We start from the raw sequence: 22,647 nt of genomic DNA, 5'->3' as shown, positions 1-22,647 counted from the left end.
CAAGATGAGGAATATTTTAGAAAACCACTTTCAAACCAACCAACACTGATACAAAAGAATCCAACCCAACAGAGATAAACCATTTGGTAGACATCGAATATAGCTAAGATGAAGCAAGCCCATTTTTCAAATGTTGGGAAATTGAGTCTATCCAAATCTAGGTTGAACCAAGAACACATTATCCAATACTAACCAGGCCCTGGGAAATCAACAGACCATCAGTCAAATCTATACCCACTTACAAAACTTATTAGAAGAATAAACTCCCTTTACTAATAGAAACAAACCCAACATACCCAATAAGATAGGAAATCAACTCAACTCCATTAAAAATAAAACCAGATCTAAGCAAAGGAAAATAAGACAAATAAACCCATATTAATCCAAGCAACCCCATCAAATATATCTTAAACAATTCGAAGATAATACTTGAAATAATCAAATTCACCTACAAAAATAGAGAGTTTTACAAATCTAATTTCACTAATCTAAATTAAACAAACCCATTATAACATATACCACTAGTCGAATAATCTCAATATTCTAAGTTAGACAAACCCAACAAATTTAGAGAAGCTAGGAAATAAACTCAACTCCATCAGACAGTGGAACCTGGCCTACTCATATCAAAACAAATACAACAAACAATGACCAATCGAAAAAAATCCATTTAAATAATGTAAATGAACTAAGAGCAAAAACTTGACATAATCACATCAACCAATAAGAGCCAAGTTTGTTACAACCCTAAAGTCATTATTTTAACTTAGACGAACCCAACATATCTAGATATGCTAAATGCATTTACTCATACTTCTAAGTGCAAAACAAAACTTATAGGAATAGATGCATGCTAATCCCCACAGGCCATGTAAATGTCCTAGTGCCAAACGTGTTCACCAACCCTTCTAAAAACTAAAAAACGAGTTTTCGCATAGAACATACAATTACTCAATCAGAACAGTCTTCAAAAGCAATAAAGGATAACATGTTTTTTATAGCAAATTATAAAAGGTCGGCCGAATGTGTCATTCAGTATCCAACATAAAATAAATATATGAAGAAGTAGTACACTTAATTTTACAAAATCCAACCAAATCTATCATTGCATTGCAGGAAGGAAGCCATCAAAGCAAAATTAACTCAAATCAATGCAGACAATCCAAACAGACCTAACCTATGGCTAAATTAAATTCTACAAAACCGAAACAAGATGCTGACAAATTTAGAAAAGTCACTTTCAAATCAACCGATTCTAATACAATTGTATCCAACCCAACATAGATGAAACCATTTGATACACATCAAATATAGCTAAGGTGAATCAAGTTCAATTTTGAAATGTTGGGAAACTGAGTCTAGCCAAACCTAGGTAGAGCCAACAACTCATTATCCAATACTAACCAGGCCCTGGCCAAACAACCAACCATCAGTCAAATCTATACCCATATACAAAACTTATTAGAAGAATAAACTCCCTTAACTAATAGAAATGAACCAGGCATACCTAGATAATCCCGGAATTCAACTCAACTCCTTTAAAAATTAAACCAGACCTAAGCAAAGGAAAAGAAGACATACAAACCTATATCAATCCAAACAATCCCATCAAAAATATCTTAAACAATTTGAAGATAATTCTTGACATAATCAATTCAACCTACAAAAACATAGATTTTTACAAATCTAATATCAGTAATCTAACTTAAACAAACCCATTATAACATATACACCTGGCCGAATAATCTCAATATTTTAAGTTAGATGAACCCAACAAATTTAGAGAAGCTAGGAAATGAACTCAACACCATCAAATAGAGAAACCTGGCCTACACATATCAAATGGAAGACAATAAACAGTGATCAATCCAAACAAATCCATTTAAACAACGTAAATAAGCTCAGAGTGAAAACTTGACATAATCACATCAACCAATAAGAGCCAAGTTTGTTACAACCCTAAAGTCACTATTTTAAATTAGACGAACCCAACATATCTAGATAAGCTAAATCCACTTAGACCGACTTACAAGTGCGAAAAAAAACTTATAGGAATAGATGCATGCTAATTCCCTCTGGCCACATAAATGTCCTTGTGCCAAACATACTCTCCTAGACTTCTAAAAACCAAAAAACAAGTTTTCATTTTTCAAAGTGATAAGTATTCATAGAACTTAGAATTACTCAATCAGAACAGTCTTAAAAGCAATAAGGGATAACACGTAATTAATTTTGCAAATTATAAACCATTATGACTGTCAACCTCTTAAAAAAATCCACCTAATAGAATCCATTATGACAGAGAACAAACCAAACCCAACATGGCCATCCCAAATAGGAACCAACAAAACCATGCAAGGTTGGCCGAATATGTCATTCAATATCTGATATAAAATAAACCAAGGAAGAAGTGGTCCACTTTATTTTACAAAATCCAACTAAATCTATCAAGGCATTGCTAGAAGGAAGCCATCAAAGCAAAACATATCTCAAACCAATGCAAATAATCCAAACAGACCTAACTTATGGCTAAATTAAAGTCAACAAAACTGAAACAAGATGTAGACAAATTTAGAAAGGTTAGATCCAAACCAATCGATCCTGATACAAATGAATCCAACCCAACGTAGATAAAACCATTTGGTAGACATCGAATATAGCTTAGGTGAATCAAGGCCCTTTTTCAAATGTTGGGAAATTGAGCCTATCCAAATCTAGGTAGAACCAACAGCACATTATCCAATACTAACTAGGCCCTGGCCAATCAACCAACCATCAGTCAAGTCAATACCCACTTACAAAACTTATTTGAAGAATAAACTCCCCTTACTAATAGAAATGCACCCGGCATACCCAGATAAGCCAGGAAATCAACTAAACTCTAAAAATAAACCAGACCTAAGCAAAAAAAAAATAAGACAAACAAACCTATATCAATCCAAACAATCCCGTCAAATACATCTTAAACGATTCGAAGATAATACTTGACATAATCAATTTAACTTACAAAAATAGAGATTTTTACAAATCTAATCTCGCTAGTCTAAATTAAACATACCCATTATAACATATACCACTGGCTGAATAATTTCACTATTTTAAGTTAGACAAACCAAACAAATTTAGATAAGTTAGGAAATCAACTCAACTCCACCAGATAGTGAAACCTGGCCTACTCATATCAAAAGAAAGACAATAAAATGCGATCAATCCAAACAAATATATTTAAACAACGTAAATAAACTCATAGCAAAAACTTGACATAACCAAATCAATAATTAAGAACCAAGCTAGTTATAGCCGTAATGTCACTATTTTAACATAGACAAACCCAAGATATCTAGATAAGTTAAATCCACTTACTCAGACTTATAAGTGCGAAATAGAACTTAAGGGAATAGATGCATGCTAATCCCCACTGGCCGCATAAATGTCCATGTGCCAAACGTACTCACCTAGACTTTTCAAAACCAAAAAACAAGTTTTTGTATTTCAAAGCGACAAGTATTCATAGAAGTTACAACTACTCAATCATAACAGTCTTCAATAGCAGTAAGGGATAACACGTTATTAATTTTGCAAATTATAAACCATTATGACTGTCAACCTCTTAAAAAAATCTGCCTAATAGAATCCATTACAATAGATCACAAACTAGACCCAACATGGCCATCCCAAATTGGATCCAACAAAACCATACAAGGTCGGCCAAAAGTGTTATTCAGTATCCGACATTAAATAAACCTTGGAAGAAGTAGTCCACTTTATTTTACAAAATCAAACCAAATCTTTCAAGGCATTGCAAGAAGTAAGCCATCAAAGCAAAACATAACTCAAACCAATGAAGACAATCCATACAGACCTAACCTATGGCTAAATTAATGTCAACAAAACTGAAACAAGATGCAGACAAATTTAGAAAAGTCACTTTCAAATCAACTTATCCTAATACAAATGAATCAAACCCAACATACATGAAACCATCTGGTAGACATCGAATATAACTAAGGTGAATCAAGCCTATTTTTCAAATGTTCGGAAATTGAGTCTAACCAAACCTAGGTAGAACCAACAACACATTATCCAATACTAACCAGGCCCTAGCCAATCAACCAACCACCAGTCAGTTCTATACCCACTTACAAAATTTATTAGAAGAATAAACTCCCTTTACTAATAGAAACAAACCCAGCATACCACCCAGATATGCCAGGAAATCAACTAACTTTTTTAAAATTAAACTAGAACTAAGGAAAAGAAAACAAGACAAACAAACCAATATCAATCCAAACAATCCCGTCAAAAATATCTTAAACAATTCGAAGATAATACCAGACATAATCAATTTAACTTACAAAAATAGATATTTTTAGAAATATAGTCTCACTAATCTAACTTAAACAAACCCATTATAACATATACCACTGGCCGAATAATCTCAATATTCAAAGTTAGACAAACCCAAAAATTTAGAGAAGCTAGAAAATCAACTCAACTCCTTCAAATAGTCAAACCTTCCTTACTCATATCAAAACAAAGACATTAAACAGTGATCAATCCAAACAAATCCGTTTAAGCAACGTAAATAAACTGATAGCGAAAACTTGACATAATCTCATCAACCAATAAGAGACAAGCTTGTTACAGCCCAAAAGTCACTATTTTAACTTAGATGAACCCAACATATCTAGATAAGTTAAATCCACTATGTCAGACTTATAAGTGTGAAACAAAACTTATGGGAGTAGATGCATGCTAATCCCCACTGGTCATGTAAATGTCTTTGTGCCAAACGTACTCACCTAGACTTCTAAAAACCAAAAAACAAGTTTTCATATTTCAAAGTGATAAGTATTCATAGAACTTAGAATTACTCAATCAGAACAGTCTTCAAAAGCAATAAGGGATAACATGTTATCAATTTTGCAAATTATAAACCATTATGACTATCAACCTCTTAAAAAAATCTGCCTAATAAAATTGGATACAACAAAACCATGCATGGTCGGCTGAATGTGTCATTTAGTATCTGACATAAAATAAACCAATATGACTGTCAACCTCTTGAAAAAATCATCCTAATAAAATTCATTACAACCGAGCACAAACCAAACCCAACATGGACATCCCAAATAGGATCCAACAAAACCATGGAAGGTCAGCCAAATCTATCATTCAGTATCCAACATAAAATTAGCCTAGTAATAAGTAGTCCACTTTATTTTACAAAATCCAACCAAATCTATCAAGGCATTGCTTGAAGGAAGCCATCAAAGCAAAACATTACTCAAACCAATGTAGACAATCCAAACAGACCTAACCTATGGCTAAATTAAAGTCAACAAAACTGAAACAAATGCGGAATATTTTAGAAAAGTCACTTTCAAATCAGCCTATCGTGATACAAATGAATCCAGCCCAACAGAGATAAATCCATTTGGTAGATACCGAGTAACACTAAGGTTAATCAAGCCCATTTTTCAAATGTTGGGAAACTGAGTCTATCCAAACCTTGGTAGAACAAACAACACATTATCCAATACTAACCAGGCCCTAGCCAATCAACCAACCATTAGTTAAATCTATACCCACTTACAAAACTTATTAGAAGTATAACCTCACTTTACTATTAGAAACGAATTTAGCATACCCAAATAAGCCAGAAAATCAACTCAACTCCTTTAAAAATAAAACCAGACCTAAGAAAAAGAAAATAAAACAAACAAACATATATCAATCCAAACCATCCCGTCAAAAATGTCTTAAACAATTCGAAGAAAATACTTGACATAATCAACTTAACCTACAAAAACAGAGATTTTTACAAATCTAATCTTACTAATCTAACTTAAACAATCCCATTGTAACATATACAATTGGCCAAACCATCTCAATTTTCTAACTTAGACAAACCAAACAAATTTAGAGAAGCAAGGAAATCAACTCAATTCTATCAAACAGTTAAACCTGGCTTACGCATATCAAAAGAAAGATAATAAACAGGGATCAATCCAAACAAATCCATTCACACATCATAAATAAACTCAGAGCGGAAACTTGACATAATGACATCAACCAACAAGACCGAAGCTTGTTACAACCCAAAAGTCACAATATTAACTTAGACGAACCCAATATATCTAGATAAGCTAAATCCACTTACTCAGACTTATAAGTGACAAACAGAACTTATAGGAACATATTCATGCTAATCCCCACTGACCGCATAAATGTCCTTGTGCGAAACGTACTAGACTTCTAAAAACAAAAAAAATAAGTTTTCATATTTCAAAGCGATAACAATTCATAGAACTTACAAACCCAACATGGCCATCCCAAATTGGATGCTACAAAACCATGCAAGGTCGGCCGTATCTATCATTCAGTATCTGACATAAAATAGGCCTAAGAAGAAATAGTCCTCTTTATTTTATAAAATGCAACCAAATCTTTCAAGGCATTGCTAGAAGGAAGCCATCAAAGTAAAACATAACTCAAACCAATGCAGACAATCCAAACAGACCTAATCTATGGCTAAATTAAAGTCAACAAAACTAAAACAAGATGTGGAATATTTTAGAAAAGTCACTTTCAAATCAACCTATCCTGATAAAAATGAATCCAACCCAACATAGACAAAACCATTTGGTACACATTGAATTTAGCTAAGTTGAAGCAAGCCCATTTTTCAAATGTTGGGAAATTGAGTCTAGCCAAACCTAGGTAGAACCAACAACACATTTTCCAATACTAACCTGGCCCTGGGCAATCAACCAACCATCAGTCAAATCTATACCCACTTACAAAACTTTTTAGAAGAATAAACTCTCTTTACTAATTGAAAAAAACCTAGCATACCCAGATAAGACCGGAAATCAACTCAACTCCTTTAAAAATAAATCCAGACCTAAGCAAAAGAAAATAAAACAAACAAACCTATATCAATCCAAACTATCCCATCAAAAACATCTTAAACAATTTGAACAAAATACTTGACATAATCAATTTAACCTAAAAAAATAGAGATTTTTATAAATCTAACCTCACTAATCTAACTTAAATAAACCCATTATAACATATACCACTGGCCAAATAATCTCAACTTTCTAACTTAGACACACCCAACAAATTTAGAGAAGCTAGGAAATCATCTAAATTCCATGAGAGAGTGAAACCTAGCCTACTCATTTCAAAACAAAGAAAATAAACAGGGATCAATGCAAACAAATCCGTTTACACAACATAAATAAACTCAGAGCAAAAACATGACATTATGACATCAACCAACAAGAACAAAGCCTGTTACAACCCTAAGGTCACAATTTTAACTTAGACGAACCCAACATATCTGGAAAAGTTAAATCCACTTACTCAGACTCATAAGTGCCAAATAGAACTTACACCAGACCGAAGCATAGGAAAATAAACCAAATAAACCTATATCAATCCAAACAATCCCATAAAAAACATCTAAAACAATTCCAAGAAAATACTTGACATAATCAATTTAACCTACAAAACCCGAGATTTTTACAAATCTAATGTCACTAATATATCTTAAACAAACCCATTATGACATCTGCCACTGGCCGAATAATCTCAGTGTTATTCTAAGTTAGACAAGCTCAACAAATTTAGAGATGCTAGGAAATCAACTCAACTCCTTCATATAGTGAAACCCGACCTACTCATATCAAAAGAAAGACAATAAACTGGGATCAATCTAAACAAATCCGTTTACACAATGTAAACAAACTAAGAGCGAAGACATGACATAATGACATGATGCAACAAGAACAAAGTTTGTTACAACCCCAAAGTCACAATTTTAACTTAGACGAACCCAACATATCTAGATAAGCTAAATCCACTTACTCAGACTTATAAGTTCCGAACAGAACTTATAGAAACAGATTTATGCTAATCCCCACTGGCCGCGTAAATGTCCTTGTGCCAAACGTATTCACCTAGACTTCTAAAAGCCAAAAAACAAGTTTTCATATTTCAAAGCAGTAAGTGCTCATAGAACTTACAATTACTCAATCAGAGCATTCTTCAAAATCAATAAGGGATAATACGTTTTTAGTTTTGCAAATTATAAACCATTATCACTGTCAACCTCTTAAAAAAATCATCCTAATAGAATCCATTACAACATAGCACAAACCAAACCCAAGATGGCCATCCCAAATTGGATCCAACAAAACCATGCAAGGTCAGCCGAATCTTTCATTCAGTATCAGACATAAAATAAACCTAGGAAGAAGTAGTCCACTTTATTTTACAAAATCCTACATAATCTATCAAAGCATTGCTAGAAGGAACCCATCAAAGCAAAGCATCACTCAAACCAATGCAGACATTCCAAATAAACTTAACCTATGGCTAAATTAAAGTAAAAAAAAGAAAATCAAGTTGCAGACAATTTTAGAAAAGTCACTTTCAAATCAGCCTATCATGATACAAATGAATCCAACCCAACTTTAGATAAAACCATTTGGTAGACATCGAATATAGATAAGGTGAAAATCAAGCCCGGATTTCAAATGTTGGGAAAATGAGTCTAGCGAAACCTAGGTATAACGAACAACACATTATCCAATACTAACTTGGCGCTGGCCAATCAACCAACCATCAGTCAAATCGATACCCACTTAGAAAACTTATTAGCAGAATAAACTCCCTTTACTAATTGAAACGAACCAAACATATCCAGATAGGCTAGGAAATCAACTCAACTACTTTAAAAATAAAACCAAACCTAAGCAAAAGAAAATAAAACAAACAAATCTATCATTCAGTTTCTGACATAAAATAAGCCTAGTAAGAAATAGTCCACTCTATTTTACAAAATCCAACCAAATCTATCATGGCATTACTTGAAGGAAGCCATCAAAGCAAAATATTACTCAAACCAATGCAGAGAATCCAAACAGACCTAACCTATGGCTAAATTAAAATTAACAAAACCGAAACAAGATGTGGAATATTTAAGAAAAGTCACTTTCGAATCAACCTATCCTGATACAAATGAATCCAACCCAACATAGATAAAACCATTTGGTAGACATCGAATATAGATAAGGTGAATCAAACCCTGATTTCAAATGTTGGGAAAATGAGTCTAACCAAACCTAGGTAGAACGAACAACACATTATCCAATACTAAACAAGCCCTGGCCAATCAACCAATGATCTGTCAAATCTATACCCACTTACAAAACTTATTAGAAGAATAAACCCGCTTTACTAATTGAAACGAACCCAGCATACCCAGATGAGTCAGGAAATCAACTCAACTACTTTAAAAATAAAACCAGACAGAAGCAAAGGAAAATAAAACAAATGAACCTATATCAATCCAAACAATCCCATCGAAAACATATTCAACAATTCAAAGAAAATCCTTAACATAATCAATTTAACCCACAAAAACAGAGATTTTTACAAATCTAATCTCAGTAATCTAACTTAAATAAACCCATTATAACATATAACACTGGCCGAATAATCTCAGTATTCTAAGTTAGACAAACCAAACAAATTTAGAGAAGCTAGGAAATCAACTCATCTTCATCAGACAGTGAAACCTGGCCTACTTATATCAAAACAAAGACAATAAACAATAATCAATCCAAACAAATCTGTTTAAACAACGTAAATAAACTCAGTGTGAAAACTTCACATAATCACATCAACCAAGAAGAAGCAAGCTTGTTACAACACTAAAGTCACAATATTAACCTAGACGAACCAAACATATCTAGATAAGCTAAATCCACTTACTCAGATTTATAAGAGCCAAACAGAATTTATATGAACATATTCATGCTAATCCCCACTAGCAGCGTAAATTTCCTTGTGCCAAATGTACTCACCTATACTTCTAAAAACCAAAAAACAAGTTTTCATATTTCTAAGTGATAAGTACTCGTAGAACATACAATTACTCAATTAGAACATTCTTCAAAATCAATAAGGAATAACACGTTATTAGTTTTGCAAATTATAAACCACTGTGATTGTCAACCTCTTCAAAAAATCCTCCTAATAGAATCCATTACAACCAGCAGAAACCAAACCAAACATGGCCATCCCAAATTGGATCCAATAAAACCATAGATTCATTCAGTATCCGACATAAAATAAACCTAGGAGGATGTATTCCACTTTATTTTACAAAATCCTACCTTATCTATCAAGGCATTGTTAGAAGGAAGCAATGAAAGCAAAAAATCACTCAAACCAATGCAAACAATCCAAACAGACTTAACCTATGGCTAAATTAAAGTAAAAAAAAACTGAAACAAGTTGCGGATAATTTTAGAAAAGTCACTTTCAAATCAACTTATCATGATACAAATGAATCCAACCCAACATATATAAAACCATTTGGTAGACATCGAATAGAGCTAAGGTGAATCAAGCCCATATTTCAAATGCTTGGAAAATGAGTCTAGCCAAATCTATAACCAACAATCAGTCAAATCTATAACCACTTATAAAACTTATTAGAAGAATAAACTTGCTTTACTAATTGAAACGAACCCAGCATACACAGATAAGCCAGGAAATCAACTCAACTCCTTTAAAAATAAAGTCAGACCTAAGCAAAGGAAAATAAGACAAACAAACCTATATTAATCCAAACAACCCCCGTCAAATATATGTTAAACAATTCGAAGACAATACTTGAAATAATCAATTTAACCTTCAAAAATAGATATTTTTACAAATCTAATTTCACTAATCTAACTTAAACAAACCCATTATAACATATACCACTGGTCGAATAATCTCAATATTCTAAGTTAGACAAACCCAACAAATTTAGAGAAGCTAGGAAATCAACTCAACTCCATCAGACAGTGAAACCTGGCCTACTCATATCAAAAGAAAGACAATAAACAGGGATCAATCCAAACAAATCCATTTACACAACGTAAATAAACTCAGAGTGAAAACTTGACATAATGACATCAACCAACAAGAACGAAGCTTGTTACAACCTTAAAGTCACAATTTTAACTTACAAGAACCAATCATATCTAGATAAGCTAAATCCACTTACTCAGACAAATAAGTGCCAAACAGAACTTGTTGGAGCATATTCATGCTAATCCCCACTGGCCACATAAATGTCCTTTTGCCAAGCATACTCACCTAGACTTCTGAAAACCAAAATATAGGTTTTCATATTTCAAAGCGATAAGTACTCATAGAACTTACAATTACTCACTCAATCAGAACATTCTTCAAAAGCAATAAGGGATAACACGTTTTTAGTTTTCCAAATTATAAACCATTATGACTGTCAACCTCTTAAAAAAATGCTCCTAATAGAATGAATCCATTACAAGCGAGCACAAACCAAACCGAACATGGCCATACCAAATTCGATCCAACAAAACCATGCAAGGTTGGCCGAATCTATCATTCAGTATCTGACATAAAATAAGCCTAGGAAGAAGTAGCCCTCTTTATTTTACTAAATCCAACCAAATATATCAAGGCATTGCTAGAAGGAAGCCATCAATGCAAAACATATCTCAAACCAATGCAAATAATCCAAACAGACCTAACCTATGGCTAAATTAAGTCAACAAAATTGAAACAAGATGTGGACAAATTTAGAAAGGTCAGATCCAAACCAACCATTTGGTAGACATCGAATATAGTTTAGGTGAAGCAAGCCCATTTTTCAAATGTTGGGAAATTGAATCTAGCCAAAGCTAGGTAGAACCAACAACACAATATCCAATACTAACCAGGCCCTCGCCAATCAACCAACCATCAGTCTAATCTATACCTACTTACAAAACTTTTTAGAAGAATAAACTCCCTTTACTAATAGAAACGAACCCAGCATACCTAGATAAGCCAGGAAATCAACTAAACTCCTTTGAAAATAAAACCAGACCTAGGCAAAAGAATATAAAACAAACTAACCTATACCAATGCAAAAAATCCCGTCAAAAGCATCTTAAAAAATTTGAAAAAAATACTTGACATAATCAACTTAACCTACAAAAAGAGAGATTTTTACAAATCTAAACTCACTAATCTAACTTAAACAAACCCATTATAACATATACCACTAGCTAAATCATCTCAATTTTCTAAGTTAGACAAACCAAACAATTTTAGAGAAGCTAGGAAATCCACTCAACTCTATCAGATAGTGAAATATGGCCTACTCAAATAAAAAGAAAGATAATTAACAGCGATCAATCCAAACAAATCCGTTTGCACAACGTAAATAAACTTAGAGTGAAAATTTGACATAATGATGACATCAACGAACAAGAATGAAGTTTGTTTCAACCCGAAAGTGCCAAACAAAACTTATAGGAAGATATGCATGCTAAACCCCACTGGCCACATAAATGTGCTTGTGCCAAACGTACTCACCAAGACTTCTAAAAACTAGAAAACAAGTTTTCGTAATTCAAAGTGATAAGTATTCATAGAACCTACAATTACTTAATCAGAATAGTCTTCAAAAGCAATAAGGGAAAACACGTTATTAATTTTGCAAATTATAAACCATTATGACTGTGGATCTCTTCAAAAAAATCCTCCTAATGGAATTCATTACAGTAGAGCGCAAACCAAACCCAACATGGCCATCTCAAATAGGATCCAACAAAACCATGCAGTGTCGGCCGAATTTGTCATTCAGTATCCAACATAAAATAAATGTAGAAAGAAGTAGTCCACTTTATTTTAAAAAATCCAACCAAATCTATCAAGGCATTGCTAAAAGGAAGCCATCAAAGCAAAACATATTTCAAACCAATGCGGACAATCCAAACAGACCTAACCTATGGCTAAATTAAATCCAACTAAACTGAAACAAGATGCATAATATTTTAGAAAAGTCACTTTCAACTCAACCTATCCTGATACAAATGAATCTAACCCAACATAGATAAAACCATTTGGTAGACATCGAATATAGCTAAGGTGAAGCAAGCCCATTTTTCAAAATATTGGGAAACTAAGTCTAGCCGAACCTAGGTAGAACCAACAACACATTTTCCAATACTAACCTGGCCCTGACCAATCAACCAACCATCAGTCAAATCTATACCCACTTACAAAACTTTTTGGAAGAATAAACCCTCTTTACTAATTGAAATGAACCCAGCATACCCAGATCAGCTAGGAAATGAACACAACTCCTTTAAAAATAAATCCATACCAAAGCAAAAGAAAATAAAACAAACAAACCTATATCAATCCAAACAATCCCATCAAAAACATCTTAAACAATTCAAAGAAAGTACTTGACATAATCAATTTAACCAACAAAAACAGAGATTTTTACATATCTAATCTCAGTAATCTAACTTAAACAAACCCATTATAACATATACCACAGGCCGAATAATCTCAATATTACAACTTATACAAACCTAACAAATTTAGAGAAACTAGGAAATCATCTCAACTCCATCAGAGAGTGAAACATGGCTACTCATTTCAAAACAAAGACAATAAACAGGGAACAATCCAAACAAATCCATTTACACAACATATCTAGATAAGCTAAATCCACCTACTCAGACTTTTGGGTGCCTAATAGAACTTATAGGAACATATTCATGCTAATCCCCACTGGCTGCATAAATGTTCTTGTGGCAAACATACTCACCTATACATCTAAAAACCAAAGAACAAGTTTTCGTATTTCAAAGCAGTAAGTATTCATAGAACTTAGAATTACTCAATCAGAATTGTCTTCAAAAGCAATAAGGGATAACACGTTATTAGTTTTGCAAATTATAAACCATTATGACTGAACCTCTTAAAAAAAATAATCCTAATAGAATCCGTTACAGCCGAGCACAAACCAAACCCAACATGGCCATCCCAAATAGGATCCTACAAAACCATGCAAGGTCGGCCGAATCTATCATTCAATGTCCAACATAAAAAAAGCCTAGTAAGAAGAAGTCGACATTATTTTACAAAATCCAACCAAATCTATCAAGGCATTGCTTGAAGGAAGCCATCAAACAAAACATAACTCAAACTAATGCAGACAATCCAAACAGACCTAACCTATGAAAAATTAAAGTCAACAAAACTAAAAGAAATGCGGAATATTTTAGAAAAGTCACTTTTAAATCAACCTATCCTAATACGAATAAATCCAACCCAACATAGATAAAACCAGACATCGAATATAGCTAAGGTGAATCAAGCCCATTTTTCAAATGTTGGGAAACTGAGTATAGCCAAACCTAGGTAGAACAAACAACACATTATCCAATACTAACCAGACCTGGCCAATAAACCAACCATCAGTTAAATTTATACCCACTTATTAGAAGTATAAACTCCCTTTACTAATTGAAACGAATCCAGCATACCCAGATAAGCTAGGAAATCAACTCAACTCCTTTAAAATCAAACAAGACCTAAGCAAAAGAAAATAAAACAAACAAACCTATATCAATCCAAAAAATCCTATCAAAAACATCTTAAACAATTCAAAGAAAATACTTGACATAATCAACTTAACCTACAAAAATAGAGAGTTTTACAAATCTAATCTCACTAATCTAACTTAAACAAACCCATTATAACATATACCACTGGCCGAATCATCTCAATTTTCTAACTTAGACAAACCCAACAAATTTAGAGAAGCTAGGAAATCAACTCAACTCTATCAGATAGTGAAACCTGGCCTACTCATATCAAAAGAAAGATATTAAATAGGGATCAATCCAAACAAATTTGTTTACATATCGTAAATAAACTCAAGAGTGAAAACTTGACATAAAGACACCAACCAACAAGAGCAAAGCTTGTTACAACCCAAAAGTAATGGAGATCAAGGTGCTGGCCAAATGGCTCAAGCTAGAATTCCCAAATATTCTCAAGATCCTTTGCAAAAAATCGGTGGTCTAATGACTAGGGCAAGAACAAAGAGGATGAAAGAGGCTTTACAAGGCTTAATCATGGAAGTGCATGACAAAGAGACTGTTCTAGAAGATTCTAAGACTGTTCTAGAACTTTCCAAAGCTTCACCTATCTTTATGTGCAAGACGATGTGCAAAGCTTAGATCTTGAAGAACAAAGCTTGGAATTCATGACATAATACGAAGGTGTATGGACCTGATAAGAAAAGGCCCAATCCGCATGCTAAGATGTATTAATGGGCTTGGCGCATGTACATGATAAGAAAAGGCCCATTTCGCATGCAAAGATGTATTGATGGGCTTGGGCTTGTTTTATCTTGTTTTGTTTACTTTGACTTTTCTATGCTTAATTGTCATTAGTTGTAGTCTTTTAGAAAGATTCATATTTCAAGGCAGATTTGTTTCCTAAATTATGGGGATCCTCATTAATTAGGAGTTTCCTTATAAGATTAGGAGTTTCCTTATAAGGTAATGATGTTTACATGCCTATATAAAGGCCACAACTATGTAAAACGAAAATCATCATCAATAATACAGAGGTATTTTCAGCAAGATTAGCTTTTGCCTTCTCGTGTTCTTGATAGAATACAATATCTTGACTTATCAAGGGAGTGATCAACCTTTGTGACATCTTCAAGATTGGATTCTTTAAGGACTTAGTTTCCTTAAAGTTCTAATCTGATCAACTACAACTTGTTTTCTAGCTTCTGGGTGAGCATAACAACTTGATTCAAGAGTTCCTAGAGCAGGTCGTCTAGTGGGTTCTTATAATTTTGTATCAGAGCCTTGGTTCTAGAAATAGGTTACTTATCCTTTGCTTATCCTTATTTTGTGTTTTTCTTTGATATTTGTGCGTTTCTTGTATTGTCCTTGCATAGTTTCTTTGAATTCTTCCATTCGACTTCTTTGTGTTTTTGTCTATTTAGTTTGGCAAAAAAAAAAAGAAAGATAGAAAAGAACATCCAATTCAAAAAAAAAAACAAAAGAAGAGACAGAAAAGAACATCCAATTCGAAAAAAAAAAGAAAAGAAGGAGGAGGAATTAGATTGCAGATCTGATTTTTTTTTTATTTTTTATTTTCCCAGCATGAATGGGATTTCTTGAATTGCAAGATCATATTTCCTTTTTTTGGGTTTGACTAGTTAACTAATTCAAGAGCCAACTGTATAATCCTTTTTGAACTGAGACTTCTTGTCCTTAAACAGTTGTCTTACTATATTAATTAATACTAATCCTTATCAAATAAGGATTCTTGTATCTAAATTAATTTAATTTCGTGCTCCATATTTATTCTATTTGGGTTCAATTGTGCAAGGCTGTTTGTGTATTCTAGTGATTCCTTTTGCATGTCTTTTGCTTCCTTTTGAAGTTTTCTTATTTTTTTGACTCCTATAAATGATTTTTCCTTCCTTACTTCTACCGTTTGCCTCAACTAAGTTTTTAAAGTTTTGAATTTGAGATTTGCCACCATCTAACCAATTTCTCCTTGGGATTTGTTGATCTTGATTCTGTTAAGATCATAAAGAGGCTTGGATTGAGTGAAAAAAAGGGGGCAAAGAGAGGTGAGATCATCATCGAGAAAAGTTAGAAAGTGACAACAATTTGATTTGAGTGCAGACACGTGAGGGAGTGTGTGAGGAATAAAAAAAAAAGATAAAAGGGCAAAGAGAGGTGAGGAACAAAGTTTCTTTTATTTCCAATGATGTATTAAAGGAGAACCACAAGAGATTGACATGAAGTTATTCATAAGGGCTGTTAATGAACAATTTAGAAAATTGAATGCGAGGCTGGATGATTTGCAATCCCCATCTATTTCTAAGTCCACTAGAAGAAGTGTGTTTGAGGAAGAAGAGGAAGATGATTCGGATTTGGAGGAATCAAGTTCTAAACGAGGCAAGAAGGCTATTTCCAAAAGAAATAGCAGTTTGGGCAGCATAAAGATGAAGATTACGACCTTTCAAGGAAAGAATGATCCCGAACTATATTTGGAGTGAGAAAGAAAGGTTGAGCACGTATTTGATTGCCATTATTACTCTGAGGAGAAGAAAGTAAAACTAGCAGCCGTTGAGTTCACAGATTATGCAAGCATATGGTAGGATCAATTGGTGATCAATAAGCGTAGGAATGGAGAGAGACCAATTCGGTCATGGGAAGATATGAAATTGGTAATGCGCAATAGATTTATACCTAGCCATTACCATAGAGATTTGCATAGAAAGTTGCGAGGGCTGGTTCAAGGTTCTATGAGTGTAGAACGATTCATCAAAAAGTTAAACTTGACCTGCTCAAATCAAAACAAAGATAATAAATGTAGATCAATACAAACAAACCCGTTTAAGGAACGAGAAAAAAATATGACGTGAAAAATTGACATAATCACATCAACCAACAAGAGAACCAAGCGTATTAAAATGCTAAAGTAAATGTTTTAACTTAGATGAAACCAACAAATCTTGAGAAGCTAAATGTACTCACTGGAAATGATAAGTGCCAAAACAGAACATAAGGAACAGATTCAAGATACTCTCCACAGGTTGAATAGATGTGTTTGTGCCAGACAAACTCACTAGACTTCCAAAAACGAAAAAAGAAGATTTCATTTTACGAAGCATTTATTATTCTTATCACTTACAATTACTCAGTCAGAAGAGTCTTCAAACATTAGTCAAATCTATACACACTAACAAAACTTATTAGAACAATAAACTCCCTTTACTAAATGAAACGAACCCAGCATACCCAGATAAGGTAGGAAATCAACTCTCAACACCTTTAAAAAATATAAACAGATGTACGCAAAGCAAAATTAAATGAATAAACCTAGAACAACCCAAACAATCCTGTCTAGAAATCAAAAATATTTTGAAGAAAAAATATGACATAATCAATTTAACCTATAAGAGCAGAGATTTTTACAACTCTAACCTCACTATTCTAACATAAACAAACCAACATAACTTATACCACTGGCTAGATAATCTAATTATTCTATCTTAAACAAACCCAACATAATTAGAGAAGCTGGGAAATCAACTCAAGTCCATCAAAAAGTTAAACCTGACCTGCTCAAATCAAAACAATGAGAATAATCGTGGTTCATTCCAAACAAACCCTTTTAAGGAAAGAGAAAAAGCACGACCTAAAAACTAGACATAATCACATCAACCAACAAGAGAACCAAGCATATTAAAATGCTAAAGTAACTATTTTAACTTAGATGAACCCAACAAATCTTGAGAAGTTAAATCTACTAACTGGGAATGATAAGTGCCAACAAATCTTGTGCTAGAAACTCACTAGACTTCCAAAAACGAAAAAAGAAGTTTTCATTTTACGAAGCGTTTATTATTCTTATCACTTACAATTACTCAGTCAGAAGAGTCTTCAAAAACCCTAAGGGATAATACATTATTGGTTTTGAAAATTATAAACCATTATGACTAACAACTTCTTAAAAAAATTCTCACAACAGAATCCGTTACAATGGAGCACAAACCAAACCCAGCATGGCCAACCCCAATCCGAACCAAGACTACCATGCAAGGTTGTCTGAATCTGTGATTCAGTAAATGATATAACAGAAGCGTGGGAAGAAGTAATCAACTTTATTTAACAAAATCCAACCAAATTTTTTAAGACATTTTCAGAAGGAAGCCATTAAATCAAAACGTAGCTGAAATCACTCCATACAATCCTAGACTATCCAAACCGACCTAACCTAAAGCTAAATTAAAGTCAACAAAACTGGAACAAGATATAGACAATTTTAGATAAATTATATTCAAACAAAACTTTCCTAAAAGAAATGAATCAAACTCAACATAGAGAAAACCATTTGTTAGACATCGAATATATCTAAGGTAAATCAAGGCCATTTTTAAAATCCTGGGAAACAGATTCTTGCCAACCCTAGGTAGAACCAACTACACACTATCCATTACTAACCAAGCACAGGTCATCCAACCAATTATCAGTCAAACCTATACACACTAACAAAACTTATTAGAACAATAAACTCCCTTTACTAATTGAAACGAATCCAGCGTACCCAGATAAGGTAGGAAATCAACTCAACACCTTTAAAAAATATAAACAGACGTACGCAAAGCATAATTAAACAAATAAACCTAGAACAACCCAAACAATCCCATCTAAGAAATCTAAAACATTTCAAAGAAAACACATTACATAATCAATTTAACCTATAAGAACAGAGATTTTTACAACTCTAACCTCGCTATTCTAACTTAAACAAACCAACATAACTAATACCACTGGCTAGATAATCTAATTATTGTATTAGTCAAACCCAACATGATTAGAGAAGTTGGGAAATCAACTCAAGTCCATAGAAAAGTTAAACCTGACCCGCTCAAATCAAAAGAAAGAGAATAAACGTGGTTCAATCCAAACAAACCCATTTATGTAACAAGAAAAACCACGATCTGAAAACTTGACATAATCACATCAACCAACAAGAGAACCAAGCGAATTAAAACACTAAAGTAACTGCTTTAACTTAGATGAACCCAACAAATATAGAGAAGCTAAATCTACTCACTGGGAATTGTAAGTGCCAAAACAGAACCTAAGGAATAGATTCAAGATACTCTCCACAGGTTGAATAGATGTGATTGTGCCAAACAGACTCACCAAATTTCCAAAAATGAAAAAAGAAGTTTTCATTTTCCGAAGCATTTATTAATCTTATCACTTACAATTACTCAGTCAGAAGAGTCTTCAAAAACCCTAAGAGATAATACGTTATTGGATTTGAAAATTATAAACCATTATTACTCACAACTTCTTAAAAAAAATTGTCACAACCAAATCCGTTACGATGGAGCATAAACGAAACCCAACATGACCAACCCAAATCTGAACCAAGACTACCATGCTAGGATGTTCGAATCTGTTATTCAGTAACCGATACAATGGAAGCCTAGGAAGAAGTAATCCACTTTATTTAACAAAATCCAACCAAATCTATTAAAGCATTGACAGAAGGAAACCATCAAATCAAATTGTAACTGAAACCAATCCAAACAATCCAAGACTATCCAAACAGCCATGACCTAAAGCTAAATTAAAGTCAACAAAATTGGAACAAGATGTGAACAATTTTATATAACTCAAATTCAAATGAAACTATCCTGATAGAAATGAATCAAACCCAACATAAATAAACCATTTGGTAGAAATTGAATATAGCTAAGGTAAATCAAGCCCATTTTCAAAATCTTGAGAAACTAATTCTTGCCAACCCTTGGTAGAACAAACTACACATTATTCAAAACTAACCAAGCCCTGGCCAACCAACCAACCATCATTCAAATCTATACAAAGTAATGAAACTTATTAGAACAATAAACTCCCTTTAGGAACTGAAACGAATCAATGATAAGCTAGTAAATGAACTCCGCACCTTTAAAAAATATAACCAAACCTACACAAGGAAAAATTAAATGAATAAACCTATATCAACCCAAACATTCCCGTCTAAGAAATGTAAATCATTTCGAAGAAAAAACATGACATAATCAATTTAACCTATGAGAATAGAGATATTTACAACTCCAACCTCGCTATTCTAACTTAAACAAACCAACATAACTTATACCACTAGCTAGATAATCTAATAATTGTAAGTTAAAAACCCAACATTATTAGGGAAGCTGAGAAATCAACTCGAGTCCATCAAAAAGTTAATCCTGACCTGCTCAAATAAAAACAAAGACAATAAACGTGGATCATTACACACAAACCCTTTAAGGAAGGATAAAAAAAATATGACGTGAAAACATGACATAATCACATCTACCAACAAGAGAACCAAGCGTATTAAAATGCAAAAGTAACTGTTTTAACATAGATGAACCCAACAAATCTAGAGAAGCTAAATCTACTCACTATGAATTATAAGTGCCAAAAAAGAACCTATAGGAACAGATTCCAGGTACTCTCCACGGGTCGAATAGACATCTTCTTTCCAAACAAACTCACTAGATTTCTAAAAACCAAAAAATGAAGTTTTTGTTTTTCAAAGCATTTATTATTCTTCTAACTTATGATTACTCAGTCAGAAGAGTCTTCAAAAACCCTAAAAGACAATACATTATTGGTTTTGAAAATTCTAAACCATTATATTCTAAACCATTATGACTCTCAGCATCATAAAAAAATTCTCACAACAGAATCCGATACAACGGAGCACAAAACAAACCCAACACGGCCAACCAAAATTCGAACCAACAAAACCACACAAGGTTGTCCGAATATGTAATTCAGGAACCGATATAACAGAAGTGTTGGAAGAATTAATCCACTTTATTTAACAAAAGCCAACCGAATCTTTCAAAAGATATTCAGAAGGAAACCGCCAAATCAAAATGTAGCTGAAATCAAACCATACAATCCAAGACTATCCAAACTGAACTGACCTAAATATAAATTAAAGTTAACAAAACCAGAACAAGATACAAAACAATTTTAGATAACTCACATTCAAATGAAACTATCCTGAAAGAAATGAATCAAACTCAAAATAGAGAACACTATTAGTTATACATCGAATATATCTAAGGTAAATTAAGCCCATTTTTAAAATCCCATGAAACAAACTATTGCCAACCCTATGTAGAACCAACTACACATTATCCAATACTAACCAAGCACTGGCCATCCAACCAACCATCAGTCAAATCTATACACACTTACAAAACTTATTAGAACAATGAACTCCCTTTAATAACTGAAACGAACCCAGCATACCCAGATAAGCTAGGAAATCAACCGAACACCTTTAAAAAATAAAAACAGACCTACGCAAAGCAAAATTAAATGAATAAACCTAGATCAACCCAAACAATCCCGTCTAAGAAATCTAAAACATTTCAAAGAAAAAACATGACATAATCAATTTAACATATAAGAACAGAGATTTCTACAACTCTAACCGTGCTAATCTAACTTAAACAAACCAACATAACTTATACAACTGGCTGGATAATCTAATTATTCTAAGTTAAACAGACCTAACATAACTAGAGAAGCTGGAAAACAAAACTCAAGTGCATCAAAAAGTTAAACCTAACCTACTCAAAACAAAACAAAGACAATAAATGTGGATCAATCCAAACAAACCCTTTTAAAGAAACAAGAAAAAAACATGATGTGAAAACATGACATAATCACAACCACCAGCAAGAGAACCAAGCGTATTAAAACCCTAAGGTCACTGTTTTAACTTAGATGAACCCAACTAATCTAAAGAATCTAAACCTAACCCCCGCAAATTATAAGTACCGAAACAGAACCTATAGGAACAGATTCAAGGTACTCTCCACAAGTCGAATAGACGTCTTTGTGGCGAACAAACTCACTAGATTGCAAAAAACCAAAAAATGAAGTTTCATTTTTCAAAACATTTATTATTCTGATAACTTACGATTACTCAGTCAGAAGAGTCTTCAAAAACCCTAAGAGATAATACATTATTGGTTTTGAAAATTATAAACCAATATGACTCTCAACATCTTAAAAAAATTCTCACAACAGAATCAGTTACAACGGAGCACAAACCAAACCAGCACGGCCAACCAAAATTCGAACTAACAAAACCATGCAATGTTGTCCGAATCTATCATTCAGTAACCAATATACAGAAGCTTGGGAAGAAGTAATCCACTTTATTTAACAAAATCCATCCAAATCT

This window comes from Nelumbo lutea, chromosome 6, assembly GCF_056320005.1.
Source record: "Nelumbo lutea isolate HS-2025 chromosome 6, American lotus-T2T, whole genome shotgun sequence".
NCBI lineage: Eukaryota > Viridiplantae > Streptophyta > Magnoliopsida > Proteales > Nelumbonaceae > Nelumbo > Nelumbo lutea.
This window is presented reverse-complemented; position numbering follows the sequence as displayed.